This window comes from Marmota monax, unplaced genomic scaffold, assembly GCF_021218885.2.
Source record: "Marmota monax isolate L192 unplaced genomic scaffold, Marmota_monax_Labrador192_F-V1.1 WCK01_AAM20220418_F8-fsc00123, whole genome shotgun sequence".
Taxonomy (NCBI): Eukaryota; Metazoa; Chordata; class Mammalia; order Rodentia; family Sciuridae; genus Marmota; species Marmota monax.
The window spans coordinates 984,786-1,000,119 of NW_026692159.1; the positions used below are offsets into that span (position 1 = coordinate 984,786).

The following is a 15,334-nucleotide window of genomic DNA, read 5'->3' on the forward strand; positions in this document are numbered from 1 at the left end:
GGTGACCCATAAACAATAAAGGTAGGTGTGTGTGTGTGTGTGTGTGTGTGTGTGTGTGTGTCTCCATGTCTCCTTACTGGCTGCTATAACACAATAGCATAGACTGAATAGAAACGGAAGTTTATTTCTTATAGTTCTTGAGAAAGTCACAAGGTGCAGGCAGATTCAGTGTCTGATAAGTGCCCATTTTGTGGTTCATAGATATTGATTTTTCACTGTGTCCTCACATGGTGGAAGGGAAAAGGGAGCTCTCTGGGTCTCCTTTATAAGGGCACAATGCCATTCCTAAAGATCTGCCCTTGTGACCTAATCACTTACCAAAGCCTCTACCTCCTAATACTGTCATATTAGGGATTTTCAACATTTGATTTTTTTTTGTGGGACCACAAATATTTAGTCTATGCCAGTAGATGTGTATGTGTGTGTATATATGCACGCGCATGTGCACGCATCCATTTGATTTGATTGTGAATTTTGTATTTGAAATGGATTAAAAAAAAAAGCAACTAGAAACTCCTTGGGCTATGGGCTGAATCTGTGAGAGAACTAGCATCTAGTGGATTGTTAACCTTGGTTATGTACTTTGATTCTTCCCAAATACAAATTATTTTCAAGTTGCCCAGTGAGCACAAGGTTGGATTCAGACTCATTTATCTGAAGCCAAGTTCTGTTAATTAACAATTTCTATGATCTTTGAACAGATTCCTCAACTATCTTGGCCTGATTTCCTTTGCTGTAAAAATGAAATAGTAATACCACTGTCATGGGCTGTTGAATAGTTTGGCAAACAGGTGCTCAGTAATCAAATAGCTAAACTGTTACCATTATCCTCAGAGTTTCCAGCAAGGCTGAGACAGGCCAGGTGAGAAACCCTCCCCATCAAGTCAGCCTATGGGATGGGTCAAGTGTGGCTGCTCAGAGCCTAACTATGTCCTTCAACTACAGCAGAGAGAAGGACCTGGGAAGCCCAGGTCACTAGCCAATCCAAAGAGGGGTGGGGCTGAAGGTTGGGACAAGGGCATTATGACAAGAGCAAGTTGAAAAGGAGAAGCCAGCAGAAAGAGAGACTCGAGTGGGGAGTGCGATTCCCCTGGAGAGAGGAAACCTCCCCTCCAGCTTTGGGTGTGTGGTGTCAATGAACTCTGGCACTTGGCTTCCAGGGTCAGAACGAGGAAGTGCCTTAAAGGTGGTGCGTGCACTCCACCATCAGTACCTCTGACATCAGCACCCCTGACATCACACTCACCTGGCGTAGAGGATGCCCAGAGACAAGGATGCATCTCATCTAGTGTGTGCTCCATCCTTCCCAGGTACAACCACGGAAAGCCATGGCTCGCTGGGTGCAAGAGAAAAAACCTTTTTACCTTGTTTAGATCAGTGTCTTCAGAGAGGCTTTCCATACTCACGTAATGTAAGTATAGTCCCCTCCATCTCTGTCTATCAGTACTTTCAGTTATCTTCATGTTAATTTGGTTGATGGATGTTCCCTTGTTCATGTAATTTTCTGTGTGTGTCTCCTATGGTAAGAATTTATATGTTCTGCAAGGTCAGATCTTGGGGAGATTTTGCTTATAACTCTTTCTCATCCTTAGAACATGCCTGATATGCTCAGAAGATAGGTATATATTGGATGAATTAGGGAACTTCTGAGTTTCTTCTCTACTCTCATTTTCATGTCTTATTTCTAGTTATTTACTCTTTTGGTCAATTCACCCTTCATGTTTTTCTGCTGGTTTCCCTTTCATTCTTGAAAATCTGGCTCAAATCTTACTTGGTTAAATTTTCCTATAGTTATGAGGCAAGAATACTGTGTGAAACTTCATCTATTTTTTTTAACTACTTATTTTTGCTTAAAGAGAAAAGTTATGGGGAAAGAAGGGAATAGCTTTTGGCAATGACAGCATCCTCCTTTGAGTCAGAAATAATGATACCAGAATCTCTTCTATTCTACCAACTTCAGAGTTCTTTGAGGGGACAAGCAATGTCACCTCAGTGTCTTCTGTAGCACTAGCATATTGCTGGCTCTTAAGAGGCAGTAGAGTATGCTAGTTTATGTGTGGAGTCAGACAGACTGGATCATGTCCTGTTTGGTAGGTGTTTGATTTTGAAATGTTTAACTTTAGTTTTCTCCTTTGCAAAATTGGACAGGTAGCTGTACTTTTCTCATAGGGTTGCAGATCAAAGTGAGTCTGATCATGCCTGTGAAGCATTTAGCATGGTGTTGTTTACTATAATAGGCATTCCATAATTTTAGCTATGATTGTCATAATCATCATTACTAGTATTATTAGTGACCCAAATGGTTATTGAATTCAATTTTATTGTAACAAAATTAATCATTGAGCACTGGGGTTGTGGCTCAGCAGTTGAGCACTCACCTAGCACGTGCGAGGAGCTGGGTTCGATCCTCAGCACTACATATAAATAAATAAATACTATAAAGGCATAAAAAATAAAATAAAACATGAAAAATAAAAAATTAATCCTTGAAAGGTATCAGCTTTTTTCCATGCAAATGCTAAATTCATTAATTAATCTGAATATTCCTGTAATTAATTATAACCTTTGCAAGCTTTATCACCTAGGCAATATCCATGTGTTTGTTACTGGTCCTTAACAAATAATACAAAAAATGTGTATTTAAAAAATTGAGAGGGCTGGGATTATGGCTTAGTGGTAGAGCACTTGCCTAGCATGTGTGAGGAACTGGGTTTGATTCTCAGCACCACATAAAAATAAATAAAGGTCCACCAACAACTAATAAAATATAAAAAAAAAAATTATTGAGAGCTGGGTGCAGTGGTGTACACCTGTAATCCCAGCGGCTCTGGAGGCTGAGGCAGAGGATTGTGAGTTCAAATCCATCCTCAGCAAAAGTGAGGCTCTAAGCAACTCAACGAGACCCTGTCTCTAAATATAATACAAAACAGGGCTGGGGATGTGGCTCAGTGGTTGAGTGCCCCTGAGTTCAATCTCCGGTACTGCGCACCCCCCAAAAAAAATATTGAGACATGTAGATACAATCAAATTAAATGAACTGCATTTGGACATCAGATTGCTTACATTTACTATCTTTGCAAATAAACATAAAGTTATGTTGTACTCTGTAGCATCTTTAAATAACATTCTTTGGGAGCTGTGGACACATTTCAGTGGTAGAGTGCATGTCTAGAAAGCACGAGGCCCTGGGTTCAATTCCTGGCACTGAAAAAAAAAAAAAAAAAAAAAACAAACCCTTGGAATAATTAGCAAACTATTATTTTTTGTGGTAAGGATGTTGAAATTTAATCTCTTGGCAGTTTTAATTCATTAACTATAGTCACCATACTGTTCAGTATATCTCAAAAACAGTAATTCCTCCTTTCTACCTGACACTTTGTAGCTTTTGACCAATATTTCCTCCTTCTCCCAGCCCCCAGACTCTGGAAACCAGAGCCTTTAGTGTGCTGTCAATATAGATATGTCTACTCTCTGCTTGTGTAAGTTTAACTGTTTAGATTCCACATATAAGTGAGATCACGGGCTGTTTGTCTATCTGTGCTTGACTTATTTCACTTAGCATGATGCCTTCCAGGTTTATCCATCTATCACAAATAGCAGGATTTCATTCTCTTTACTGACTCAGCAGTTTTCCATTACATGTATTTTCTTCACTGCTGGAGGGACGTGTAGGTTGTTCCCCTTTCTTGCCCATTGTGAATAGTGCTACTGTGAGTGTAGAGGGAGATGTCTCTCTGACATACTGATTTCATTTCCTTTAGATATATATATTCAGTCATGGAATTGTTAGATCATACAATAGTCTGATTTTTTAAATTGTTTGAGGAAACTCATATAGTTTTCCATAATGGCAATCCTAATTTACTTTCCCACCAATAGCACTGAAGGGTTCCCTTTTCTGTTTCCCCCAATACTGCTTATCTTTTGTCTTCTTGATGACAGCCATCTAACAGGTATGAGATGACATATCATTGTGGTTTTAATTTGCATTTTCCTGAAGGTTACTGATGTTAAATGTCTTTTCATGTATGCAGTGAGCTACATGGTCAAAGACAGACCCTTTGTGTGTGTGGTGTGTGTGTGTGTGTGTGTGTGTGTATGCTGATAGACCCAGCCTGATTTTCTCTTAAATTTGGGAGCCATTTCACCACAAAGCCAGGAAAAGATAATTTTGGCTTTTCTATAAATTACTGCAAATTCTGAACCTGCTTGGAATGCCTGCCCGTGCCTTGAACTTACCCATGCCTGGCTCTTGGACCAGATAGCAGCCCTCTCTGAAACTTTAGTGACGCCTCATAAATCTTGGCCTTCCCTGGCCAGATAATGACCCTCTCTGAGGCTCTAAGGACCTTCATAAATTCTGATGTCGGGCCAGCAAAAATGTAAACTAGCCTTTGTGTTATGCTCGTCAGAGCTTTGTTATCTGTAACCCCCCTTTGTGTAACTTTCTGGGCTATAAAGCTGGGCTGCAGGAAAGCAAGGGTGCTGTCTTGTTCCCGCGGTTTGGGGTGGGAGAGGCAGCCCGGCCGGTCGAAATAATAAGCTTGCTTTAATTTGATTTAATTGGAGTCAGTGGTCTTTTCTTGCGTCCTGGTCTAACAGTGTGTGTGTGTGTGTGTGTGTGTGTGTGTGAGAGAGAGAGAGAGAGAGAGAGAGAGAGAGAGAGAGAGAGAGAGAGTGCACCTTCTGTTCTGTGGTCAACATGAATGTGTCAGACTCCTCGAGTTTTGGAATTTTCATAAAGATGGTTTTGTTTGTGGATAGTTAATTAGGTGCACTTTCTTTAAGGGGGAATGAAGCCTGAGATCTCCTGTTCTGCTGTGTTGATTACTCATCATCAGCATATTAATTGACTTAAAAGTGACGACTCCTTGTGCTATGACACGTGTTTATTTCAAATGCTCTTTTGGCATGTTTCATACCCAATCTTTAAGATACAGCCCTTATGCCTTAATTTTGAAGGTTCCAAGTTAATCACAGACCTTCACTTATGTTTCTCTTCTAACATAAAATAGGCATGACTGATTAATGTTAGAATTTTTTCTTAGTTTTCTAGGACACGGATTTTTCTAAATGTGGTGAGATAACTACAAATTAGCTGCTCATTCTTAAATGGAGAAATTATTACATCTTTGAGCATGAAAAATGATTTTAAATTTTTACCACTGGCAACAATTATGACTACCTGACTGTTCATCATAGCCTAAAATTTGTAATATAGTTATATGTGTCTTGACATTTTGATAGAGTAGTAGTCTGTTCTAAAAAGCGTACCCCCAAAATGGCATTAGTTGTTTAGAAAGTGTGTAGTAAAGTCATCTTTAGAAAACTTTTAGTTTCTTAAAGTGGTGCTTCTATAACTTACAGAAGAAATCAATTTTGGCTGCCTTAAATGTGAGTGTGAGGAGTGTATGTGTGTGTGTGTGAGAGAGAGAGAGAGAGAGAGAGAGAGAGAGAGAGATTTATATTGTGCTTGTATGTGTGTGTGAGTGTGTGTGTGTGTGTGTGTGTGTGTGTATGTGTGTATGTGCTCTTGAATGTCTGAGTGTATAATCACATGTTAAGTTTGACTTTGGGAGAAGCATCTATTTGCAAATAAACAAGCACTCATATAAAACATAACAATCCCAATTTATGAAGGCATGCTTAAGAAAACTAATTTATGTAACTCCCCCCCTACTTTTTTCAGTACTGGGATTGAACCCAGGGGTGCTTTACCACTAAGGCACATCCCCTAGTCCTTTTTATTTTTTTATTTTGAGACAGAGTCTCATTAAGTTGCTGAGGCTAGCCTTGAATTTGCAGTCATCATGGCTTAGCCTCCTGAGTATCTGGGATTACAAGCAAGCACTTACCACTCCTAGCATGACCACTTCTCAAATGTACCGTCCTTCCTTTGTTTCTCTTCTGAGATTAAACTTTACCTACCATCAGAAACTATAACAAATTGCTTGATCTAGTATTACCATGTCCTGAGCTATTCTTTTCTCTCCAGGAGGCAATTTCTAAGAGGGGAAGAATCCTGCCTGTTCATCCCTTGTTTTATATATACTTTCTGTTAAATTGTACCCAATAGATCCTTTAGAAAATGTTAAATGAATTAATATTTGTCTTTCACAGATGAAGTTTAGAAAGCAGTATGCCAGTCCAGAGGTTCCTAAACCTAGATGGGGATCAGAAATCACCTAAGAAGCTTTTAGAAATCTCAGTCTTTAATCAAAATGCTATTTTAAATTAAGAAATGTAAATATAGCACCACTCTGCATAAAACTGGTCCATTTATTTTTTGTTTCTATGGGATGAAGTCCAAGGTCCTTATACAGTTGAATAGGACCATTTGTAGTCTGGCCCCACCCTACCTTTCCAACACTGAACTTCTCCTAGTGCATCATGCTTGTTTATTCTATTCCTTTGTATATGCTATTTAATTGACCTAGACTATTCTTTCCATTTTTTTAGGTTAAATTCCTTTTATTTCTTTTTAGACATAAGTGTAGTTTCATCACTTCCAGGAGCCTTTCTTGAATTTCCCAGGCTTAGAATGTAGCATGAAATGTGTCATATATTAAGAAATTAAAGGCAAGGATCATTACTTATCCTGTTGTGGTATTAGTTAAGGGTTATTTGTGAGAGTTGTTTCATTTTCTAATGAGAAGCTAGTGGCAAAAGCATTGAGTAAGGTGAAGGTCAAACTTGAACTACTGAGCTTAAGGACTTTGCTGTCCTAGCTTTCTGCTGACTGTCCCAAGAACAAGTTGAAGCTTTCAAGGGATTTTTTAAATGTTTCTCTATGACCTTTACGTTGGTCATTGGCCTATTCTCAGACACAGCATCATGGTGCATCTTTAGAGGAGCAAAATGAGGTCTTTGGGGATGGGGCTGGGGCTGTAGATTAGTGGTAGAGCACTTATCTAGCATGCCTTAGTCCCTGGGTTCCATTCCTAGGACTGAAATAAACAAGGGGAGTCTTTGCATGGCCCTAACTAGCTGTGGCTTTGGCGTGATGCAGCTCACGTGGTCTGTGCCATTCCCTGCGGGGTAGCATGGGGTGAGGCCCAGCTTTCCCTGAAACAAACCGGGTTTGAATTACAGTTCTCATGTCCCCCATCTCTGCACTGTTGGGCAAGCCATTGTATACCTCCAGACTTCTGTTTGATCATCTGTCAAATTAGAATAACGAGTCCGTAACTGTCCTTCCTGTGTATAATGGACTTGGTTTTAGCCTCCAAATTCTCCAGTTTACATCTCCTTCTGGGAAGGCATTTTTTCTCTCTGTCCAACAAAGCTAGTTTGGTAAAGGATTGATGACAGAAAATTCCGTGGCTTGAAAACCCAGGAGAATTCCCTGGGATTGGAGTATCATATTCATTGCAGTGATTTGAAAATGCTTCCAAGCAAGTAAGTTATGGCAGAGGAACGAGAGTGTACACTCCTTGCTGAACTTGAATATGGCCTAAGGCATTGGCTGTGAGCCTGAACCTTCTGCAGATTTCTCATTATTTTCAAAAATATGGTTTAAAAAGTCTATCCCATAATAAATCTATTTTTATTTTATATAACAATGTTTTTTCCACTCCAAACCTTCAAGTTAATGTGACAATCTAGGAAGATTCTCCATGTTTATATTTGAGGGTCATGTCCAAGCATACAGGTTTGCCTTAGTTATCATTAGGGAGGTGATGTGAGTTGAAAGGGCTCTGTGGGGTTACCCGGAGCTGGATTTGGGCAAATTGTGTATATTTACAAAGCATGCTATGTTTTTCATCACTCATCCATTTATCACTTCATCTGAGCATCTAAATAGCTCTCTTACCCATAATAAGGGAAGAAAGAGATGTATCATTATGTTTATTTGTGTTCTTCTTTTAAATTTAATTTTTTTTATTTTTATTTTTTTGGTACCTGGGATTGAACCAGAAGGTTTTTGGTTTGATGTCATCTCACTTGTGTAGTTTTGCTTTTGTTTCCTATGCTTTCTGGGTCTGGTCCCTTGTGATGTCTGGAGTATTTGTATTCTTATGTGGAGGATGCTGCATGTTCTGTCAAGTTTGGTTCTCAATTTGGCTGTATGATCTGAAAAATCAGCATGAGTCTTTACTTCTTTGAGGTTAGGATTTCAATTGAACTGAAGACTTGCACTGGCTATGCAAAGTATATTTGGGGGAATTTTTCCAATTCATCCCCCTGTCTGACCCCATATGTACATTGCTAATACTTTGCAGGATAGAGAAGTTTGTAGATGCTATTTCAAGTCAAGGTGCTAAAACATAATGGTTGACATTCACCACACAAAGACGTTCTGCTGATTTGCCCATAAAGCAAAGGTCAAGTGCCAGTCGTGATGTGCCTCAGACAAAATGTATAAAATGTACCTAAAGTAAAATGCAAGAAAGCAAATGATCAATTCCATTTTCCCAAGGGCAAGGCAAAGTAGCTTCCAGAGACTGCAGATAGCACATTCCTTTGTGAGTAGCCATTTCTCTAATAGTGGTACTAAAGTCTCCACATGTGGGTGAAGGTCCAGGATGTAAAGATAAGATAGAAAAGCATTAGGCAGAGTGTTTTTAATTCCAGGGATACAGGATTTCTTTCTTGGAAACTCCCCTCTGAGTTAGCATGAAGCAAGTGACTTCTGGGCTCTGGCATTGGCTCTGCAAAGTTCTGCACATTCAGTGTCACGTGGTCATAATGCAGCCCATGGAAACAGGTGTGCCAGTCTCTATATGGTAACCAGCCATCTGTTAGGAACATTTTTGGAGACATCGTGAGGAGGAAGCTGTCTGATGGCTGATCATCTTGCTGGTTGGAGTGCTGTGTTTCTGCTCTTTGACTGCATCTGAGGGACTCCCAGTTGTGCTGGGCCAGCTCTGCCATGGAGATGTCTCTTTGCTCTATTACCTCTTTGTGGTGTGTCAGGATACTTGAGGACTGCAAAACCTCTGTGGATTCCCATGTGAACTTTTCAAATGTGGCCTCCTTACAAATATGCTGTCAACCCCATAAATCTAGTGTTAGGAGGGAGGATTGACAAATGCATAAAACGTGTCCCTGTAGACTTAGAGTCCTCACTTCCTTGCCTAAATGCTGTCCAAAGATTGACCTTCCCAGGAATTGCCAATAGACACAAAAAGACAAGGAGTGTGGAAAATTCTGTGTTAGGCATGGTGTCTACATCCTCTTGACATGGGTGTCAGATCTGTAGCCAGACCCAACTGTTTGCTAGTCTAAATAAACTTCGCAACTTCACAAGATGATATTTTCTGTGTGATTTGTAAGAAGCACTCTGTGTAAAGTGTACCTGTGTGCATGTACACACACACACACACACACACACAAAGAGGTTTATTTGTAAAAAACTAAAGCAATTTCATCTTATATTCAGGGTTTTGTCTTCTTCCCCCCCCCCATTTCCCTTCTTTGTTCAACTAGTGTCCAAGCACCACTTAGGACTTGGGGATAAAGATTGTTCTAGTTTGGATAATGGACGGCCCCCAAAGGCCTGTGTGTTGAAGGCTTGGTCCTCAGACAGGATGCTATTGGGAGGTGGAGGAAGTTAGGCCATTGGGAGTCCTTGAAGGGTCTAGGCTACAAGATCCCAATCCTTTTCTGTCTTTTTTTGTTCACATGAGGTGAGCTGCTTTTTCTGCCTCATTGCAGACCCCAAAGCAGCTGGGCCAACTGACCATGGACTGAGACCTACCAAACTGCAAGCTGCAGTAAACCTTTCCTATTTTTAAGTTGTGTTATGTGACATATTATGGAAATGGAAAGGTGACTAACAGAAAAAGTCAACTTTTAAACTTTGTTTCTTCTAATTATCACTGAAATGAGTGTGTTGGACTTTGAAAAAAATAACAAACTCCTAGATTATTTTTAGTGAAGAACAACAATAAACCTTTACCTCTTTTCCTCTGCTATGATTTAAATGTGTTCCCCAAAGTTTGTGTGTTGGAAACTGCATCTGTGGGTTAGTAGATTAGGGGACTAATGAGTTACTGGGAGTGGTTTTGCTATGAAAGTAAGGGATCTCTGAATTGCTTACTTTGTTTCAACCTGTGATGCTCTGTGCTACCTCAGGACTCAGCAGAGTCTCCCCACCAGCAAGAAGAACCTCATCAGATGCAGCTGCCTGATCCTGAACTTCCCAGGCTCTGGAACTGTGAGCCCAAATAAAACTGCCCTTTAGAAATTATTCACTCTGTGTTATTCAGTTAAAGCAAAAGAAAAATGGTCTCTGACACCCTCTATGTAGATCATTGACATCTGTACTACAGGTTGAAAAAGGAGGTCACATCATGGCACGTGGCTTGTTTTCTTTCTTTTTTTGTGTCTTTTCATCTGCTTAGTCTTCTTCCAGATCACCAGCCAAACTCTTTGCAACATTGGTGAAGCATGATATGAGTTTGCTGCTGGTGTTATTAAGTGAGAAGGATTTGAGATCCAATCTGGATGTCTGCTTAGTCTGATTATTAGCTGTCTTCCACTGTCACAGTGGACAAAGTCAGGAGGACACAGAATAGAAACTCATGAAAATGAACAGATCAATGAAGTCAAGACTATTCTATTACAAAACATGGATGCAATAAAATTATAGTTCATGAAAAATGAGGCCAATGTGTAAATCCAGGAGGAAAATATAATGCACACTATTAATATGCAAAACAGACTTCTAAGAGATAACTGACATTTCGGACTACTGTTGAGATGCTGGAAAATCAGGAAAATATTGACTACTCATTTGCTGAAGGTTCCAGACATATCTGATAATGAAAATATGCCACGGTTCTTTCTGAGATCCCTGGAAGTGCTGGTGTTGAAGATGACATTTTAAGTAGGGGAAGAATTTAGCAGAGCAGTTTGGGAAAGGAACTCAGTCTAAGATTATTGGTCATGATTATTTTTTCTATCACCAGACACTTTTTGTGATGAAAGAATTTAATACATCCAAACATTTTATTTAGCAATCAAGAAATTCAGGATATTTTTCGGGGTGGGGAGATTGAGGGCGGGTGTAAGCAAGTCCAGAATTTCAACAGATTTGTGTTTTGGCTTAATAACCAGATGTCACAGGAGTTTGGACTGTGTATATATTTATAAAAACCATTAATATGCAAGTATTTCAGCATCTTTTTTTTTTACATTTATTTGATTTGTATATTCTCTGACTTTTGATGTACTTCTTAGGAAACAGGATACTAGTCCTCATTCTGGTTTAATATTCACATCAATCTTTTGTGGATAGGGGACTATTTTTTTAGTTGTGGATGGACACAATACCTTTATTTTATTTATTCATTTTTTTTTATTTGGTGCTGAGAGTCGAGCTCAGTGCCTCTCACAAGCTAGGTAAATGCTCTACCACTGAGCTACAACCCCAGCCCAGGGGATCTATTATTAATATGTATTTTATAGTTGAGGAACCTGAACCTCAGAGAGGGCAAGATTTTTTATTAAACAAGTATTTTTTATTGGTACATTATAATTATACATAACAGTGGGATTTATTGTGCCATATTTGTATATGCACATGACATAATTTGATTAATTTCATTCTCTAGTTCAACAAACATTTTGGAATCCCTGACATATGCAAGAAGCTGTCATATGAAGATGAATGACTCCAAAGTAACTAAATAAAATGCTTGTCCTCAAGGTGTTCATCTTCTACAGGACAGACACACAAGTAGAAAATGAGTTGCAATATGATAGATACTAGTGCAGAGTTATAATATACTGGGATTAAAGAGAAGTTGAGCACAGAGCTCTACATTGGGAAGAAAGTGAGAGGGACACAACAGAGGCTTCACAGAAGAAAGCTAAGATAAAATTTAGAGGAACCAGGCAGTTGTTAGGAAATCATCATTGGGAAAGCATTGCAGATGGGCTAGCCCTAGAGATCTGTGCTTCTTAAATTTTTGAAAAAAATTTTTTTTTATGTATAGTATTTGGAATCCAACCCAGGACCTTTTGCAAGCACTATCACGGAGCTACATCCCAAGCCAGCTAAATTTTAATGTGGACACAAATCACCCACAGATTCTGTCAGAAAGCTGGTTCTAATTCAGTGGGTCTGGTGTGGGGGCCTGAGATTATGCATTTCTGGCAAGGTCCCAGGTAACATTTATGCTGTCCGTCTTGGGAATCCACCTGTAATACTAACTTGCTGAAGCACAGTTCTCAACAAATTTCAACCTGAGATCTACAAATGTGAGACCTCTGAATAAGGACACAGCCCCAGTAAAATGAAAATGTGAGCTTTGAGAGGAGGGAAAAGACACTAAAAAGTGGTAGAGAGATAGAAGGGACATCAAAAGAGAATGATGGTTTAGAAGCTAAAGGCAGAGAGTTTTAAGATGGAAAATGTCAATCATCCTAACTGTTCTAGAAAGTTTAGGTTAGTAAGAGGTAGAAATGCTCATTGGATTTAGCATATACATGATTGGTGCTGCTTACCCCAAACATAATTATCGTGTGGTGCTCATGGCCTGCCCTATCTAGCATGATGATCACTAACCCCATGTGATTATTGAGCACTTAATATGTAGCAAGTGTCACCTGAATGAGCTACAAATGTAAAACTCATACTGGATTGTGAAGGCTAAGTATGTGAAAAAAGAACAACTATAAAATTTTTTCCTAAAACAAGTGCTGGGGCACACACCTGTAATCCCAGCAGCTCTGGAGCTGAGGCAGGAGGATGATGAGTGAGGCCCTAAGCAACTTACAGAAACCCTGTTTCTAAATGAAATACGAAATAGGGCTGGGAATGTGGCTTAGTGGTTGAGTACCCTTGAATTCAATCCTTGGTACCCACCCCCACCCCAAGTTTTTCCTAGTAATTTTTATATTGATTACATGTTGACATGATAATGCTTTGTATATAATGGACTAAAATAAAGTATTAAGCTTAATTTTAGAAATGTTTAAAGTACTGCTGCTCACATTAGAATTGCATTGCACAGTGCTGATCTAGGCAGATAAAAGTTGAGCCAAGAGTGAAAGGAAGCAGGGGTGGGGATAGGGTGAGTAGAGGGAAATGTAGGATCTATACAGGAAAGCATTTTAGAGGAGAGGGACTTAAGTGTATTCATATATTCATAATAAAATTATTTTGAAATTAAATTTTTCTCTAAATAGAGATTTGATGGCAGCTCAAAAGTGTGGGCATGCTATTTTTAATTGTTATTTGTTAATAACCTGTACTTGGCATTTTAGTTTCCTTTGTCCAAGAATTCTTTCCAGAGGACCAGTGAACATTTTTTAAGTGTTTTTAATGTTTTACTTTTTTATTTCAAATTTAATCTCATTTATTATAATGCAAGTATGTGGTTTCTATTATTTATTGGTATTCTTAAAAGTTTTGGGAACTCAATGATCTTTTATCTTGGTATATTTAATACTTGAAAATATTCAACAGACTTTGTAAAACCAAAATGAGAGAGTTATTATGTTTGTGTTTTAGTCTTTTTTTAATATTTATTTTTTAGTTGTAGTTGGACACAATACCTTTATTTTATTTATTTATCTTTATGTGGTGCTGAGGATCGAACGCAGGGCCTCACACGTGCAAGGCGAGTGCTCTACCACTGAGCCACAACCTTAGCCTTTGCGTTTTAGTCTTTTAATTGTCTTGAATGTTTGTCCTTCTTGTAGTTTCCAAGAATAACTGATTGCTGCCACTTAAAAATTACTCATGATTTTTGTCTTTCGACAAAGTTTTTGAATCTCAGATAATGATCACACCTGTTTTGTCGTGTTATTTTGTAATTGCATCTATTAGAAATTAAATTTAAATGTATAAGAAAATTCAGAGATCCTTTCATCCAGTCAGTACATGGAATTAATATTAGGTGGAAAGTATAGATGAGAGGAAAAAAGTATTAGTATACAGAGGCAAAGGGATTTGGATTAGCTAATAAAAATAGGAGTGAAATTAGCCTGGTACCGTGGCACAGGCCTGTAACCCCAGCAGCTCAGAAGGCTGAAGCAGGAGAATTGCAAATTCAAGGACAGCCTCAGCAAATTAGTGACACCCTAAGCAATTTAGTGAGACCCTGTTTCAAAATAAAAAATAAAAAAATGCTGGGGATGAAACTCAATGGTAAAACGGCCCTGGGTTCAATCCCTCAAAAAACAGGCAAATCAAACCAAACCAAAAAATAAAAAGGAGTTAAGTTAGTAAAATAAAGACAAAACTCTGTAGGTTGGCCAGCCAGATGTTAAGGGATGAGACAGAGCTTCAGGAAAGAAAAGAAACATACTGAGTAAACATGTCATGGTTTGGATGTGAGATGTCTCCCAGAAGCTCTTGTGATAATGCAGGTCTTCAAAGGTAAAATGATGTAAGTTATGAGCTCTGTAACCTAATCTCTCCATCCTAGGTTGAATGGACAGACTAGGTGGTCTCTGTAGGCTGGTGGGGAGTCACTGGGGATGTGCCTTGGAAGGGTACAGCTTCCCTGCTGCTCTTCTCCCTTCTTCTTTTTGTTCTGGCCCTGCCATGAGCTGGGCAGCTTGCTTCTGTGGGGCCCATTCCCCATGATGCTCCACCTCACTGAGGCGCAAAGCAGTGGACTTGGCCAACTGACCATGGACTGAAACCTCTGGAACTATGAGCTAAAAAAAACCCCAACCCAAAACCAAAGAAAACAAAACCCAACAACTAGGGGCAACCCCCCGCCCCAACTTTCTCTCCTTGAAGTTGTTCTTATTGTATATTTTGGTCATAGCAGTGCAAAGCTGAGTAACAAAAAACAGAACCAAAGAATGGCTTGTGTTCTTTTAATGACAAGAAAGATGATAGCCAAGAGCAGAAGAGGAATCTGAAGATCAATTTCAAGGTCTTGTTCAAAGCTTCACTGTTCCATAGTTCCTTCTCAGTTGCTTTAGCACTAGTTCTCCCTCTTGATGTTACTAGCATTAAAATGAGAAAACTGCATGCAAATAAAGTAAACAACAATTGTTGGTGGAGTGGCACAATTATTGAATTCTTCACTGAGGAAAATTCTTGAAAGAAATTAGGGATGATATATGCTGCAAGAAAAAAAATGTGTCATGAAGTAGGGTGGGAGTGGACTTAAGGAGTCAACTTGAGTCTGTATTCCTGAAAGGATTTCTAGAAACTTATTTCACCATTGTTCTTTCTGATTTTGGTAGAACCAGTGTTAGGTAAAATTTAGGCAGTTATAAATCCACATTGTGTCGTGGTCTACTATGACATCAGTGCTCGGCAAGACCCCAGAGATGGAGGAACTTAGTTGCTAGCTGTCTAGTTTGTTGTTTGGATTGTTCTCCATGCTTATCATTACCCTAGGCTAGGCCACTAGGCAGGGGA

General features: G+C 39.1%; 1 long non-coding RNA gene across 2 annotated transcripts in view; it reads left to right on the forward strand.

Moving 5' to 3' along the window:
• The first annotated feature begins 848 nt into the window (after positions 1–848).
• Positions 849–15,334, forward strand: part of LOC124076320 (uncharacterized) — a 153,863-nt gene continuing 139,377 nt past the window's right edge. For both annotated transcript variants that reach the window (XR_009224692.1, XR_009224691.1), the window contains exon 1: positions 849–1,411. This is a non-coding gene — a long non-coding RNA (uncharacterized LOC124076320). The remainder of the gene's footprint in view (positions 1,412–15,334) is intronic.